Source organism: Manacus vitellinus, unplaced genomic scaffold, assembly GCF_001715985.3.
Source record: "Manacus vitellinus isolate BGI_N305 unplaced genomic scaffold, ASM171598v3 scaffold_120_pilon, whole genome shotgun sequence".
Taxonomy (NCBI): Eukaryota; Metazoa; Chordata; class Aves; order Passeriformes; family Pipridae; genus Manacus; species Manacus vitellinus.
Window position 1 is genome coordinate 373,136 of NW_021938898.1, and position 2,755 is coordinate 375,890.

Here is a 2,755-nt window from a genome sequence, read left to right on the forward strand (position 1 = left end):
AAAACCACGCTAGAAATGAGTTACAAACACCGAGTCAGCTCTCCCTCGCTGACCGCTCAGGGGAAAAAAAAAAACAAACAACCAAACCAAAAAAAAACCACCCCAAAAATCCCCCAAATCCAGGAATTCCACGCCAGCTTCCCTCCCCCAGCACCTGCAGCAGTTACTGCCGTCCCCCACGAGAGGCCAAACATGCCTATTAATACAATATATACAGACAAACCCACAGGTACAGCCAGGCTCCCCCTCCCCACCCCCAAAAATAACCAAACACACCCAAAAGTGCATTTGTGGTTTATATCAAAAAACGTCATTTTTCTTTTCCTTTTTTTTTTCCTTTTTTTTTTTCTTGCTTTTTTGTTTGGTTTTTTTTTTTATCTGAAAGATTGGCCTGCAAGTCTGTTTGGTTTTTTTGTTTGTTCGTTTTCGTGTTTGTTTTTTGTTTGTTTTGGTTTTTTTTTAAACCATTTAGTAACTTTTTAATATAGTTTACGAAAATAAATTATACAGCAACTATTTTAATAAATTAAGCACACACCAAAAAAAAAATAAAAATTAAAAACGAGGGGAGGGGGGGAAATAAAGATAAAATTAAGCAAAGCTGCATTTTTTTGTTGTTGTTGTTCTGCCCAAAGGTGGTTCCACAGCTCCTGCCCTTGGAGCTGCCAAAATCTGCTCATTCCCTCTCTAAAGGCAAGGCTGGATCCAGTGTAACTCCTATTTTTTGGGGGGATTGAAGCCCTGGGTGGGGTGGGGGGAGCACTGGGAGCTCCCCAGTGTGTTACTGGGCACCAGTTGTGCTTGTTCAGCTGGAGGCACAGTTGGAGGCAGCGCTGCCAGGACCCCCCCTGATCCCAAGGGATGTTTGGGAAGGGGGTTCCCACCTGCCCCACCTCACCTGGGAGACTCTGGATGAGGAGTGAGGGGCATATGGATAAATCCCTCCATTCCCAGAGCAAAAGGGGGTTGGAAAAGTGGATAAATCCCTCTGTCCCCAAAAGCCAAGGAGGGTTTGGAGAGGTGGATAAATCCCTTATATCCCCAAAAGCCAAGGGGACTGAGTCTGGAAAAGTGCATAAATCCCTGCATTTCCAAAGCTAAAAGAGGTCTGGAAGGTGGATAAATCCCTCTGTTCCCAAAGCTAAAAGAGGTCTGGAAGGTAGATAAATCCCTCTGTTCCCAAAAGCTAAAAGAGGTCTGGAAGTGGATAAACCCATCCATTCCCAAAAGCTAAAGAGGTTTGGAAGGTGGATAAATCCCTCCATTCCCAAAAGCCAAGGGGATTGGGAAGGTATCCAGGTCCCCCCCCTTAAACCCTCAGCCCTGATGGTCAATTTGAAGGGTAAAACCATCCCAAGGACAGATTTTTAACTGCAAGGAATGAAGGAAAAGGGCCAGTTCCCTTCCTCCTGGAGGCAGGCAAGGCCCTTCCCACAGCAAATCCCACTTTTCAGAGGTTTTTCTCCCCAGAACACTCCTGGGATTTGAGCCCCCCAACCACCACCTGCTAAAACCACTTTCAGGGGTTTAAAAAAACGCTTTCAGGGGATTAAAATCTGGCAACACCACACCTGGAGCTTCCAAATCCACCCATTCCCAACCACAGGAGCAGTTCCCATACAGGACCAATCCTGCAAATCCAGCTACAAACCCCAACCCAGCTCAAGCCAAGGATGAATTTTTCCACCCTTTTCTCTTTTTTTTTTTTGGCCCCAAGGAGGTGGAAGCCAAGCTGGAAACTTCCACGTGAGAAAACTTCCCTGGTTTATCCCAATTTTCTCACTGCTGGAGGGAGGAAGGTCGTTCCCCACCTCGAAATAGGGTGTTGGGAGAAGAGGGGGGAAGCTGCCAAGCTGAGCACAGGGCTGAGGGCTGCCCCCACCCAGCTGGAAAAGCACAGAAAGGAGCTTTTCCACGGACAATTCCTGCGCTCCAGTGGGTTTTATGGTCCATTTCCCGGCTCCGGGAGCGGGACAAGCAACACCTCTGCACAATTCAAGGTTGGATAAAGGGTGGTGATAAAATGGTTTTTTTTCCCCTGGATCAGCAGGATGGGAGCAGCCTCCAGAACATTCCAGGCAGGATAACACAGCCCCAGGGGTTCCATCCCCCAAACTGGGATCGATGGGAAGGCAGGGCCCAGGCACCCCTTGGAGATGTTCCCACAGAGCCTCCCCCTCACTTCCAGCCCCAGAACAAACCCTCTGGCTCATTCCCAGCCCCACATGGATCAAATCCCTCACTCCCTGTGCAGGAACAGCTTTGTTTTCCATGGATTTCAGGAGAGGGCTGTTAACTACAGTTAACCTTGGGATCTCAGCCAGCACCACCAGCCACGGGCTGGGGCTGGCACTGACCTGCTCCAGCTTTCCTGCCTGGCTCGGAGCAAGGAGAGGTGGAGCAGAGCCCTGGGAATGCTGAGGAGCATCTGCCACCTCCATGGATCCTTGGGAGGGGTCTCATCCCTATCCCACCCCTGTCCAACACCTCCCAGCACGTCTCCTCCGTCATTTCAGACCCAAAACCTTCCTGCTGGCCCAAATTTGGGAAGAGCTGCCCCCCCTGCCCCACCACGCTCAGGGTTCAAGTAACAGCAGGAGCACCATCAGGCTGTTGGGGTAAATCCCACAGGGACACCAACAGCCCACCAGAAAACATGGAATTCAAGTATTGTCCCCGAAGTCCGGCTGCTCCAACGGCTCTGGAAGGTGTGGAACCACCTGGTGCTCCCTCAGGAGGAGCTCTGGGGGGACAC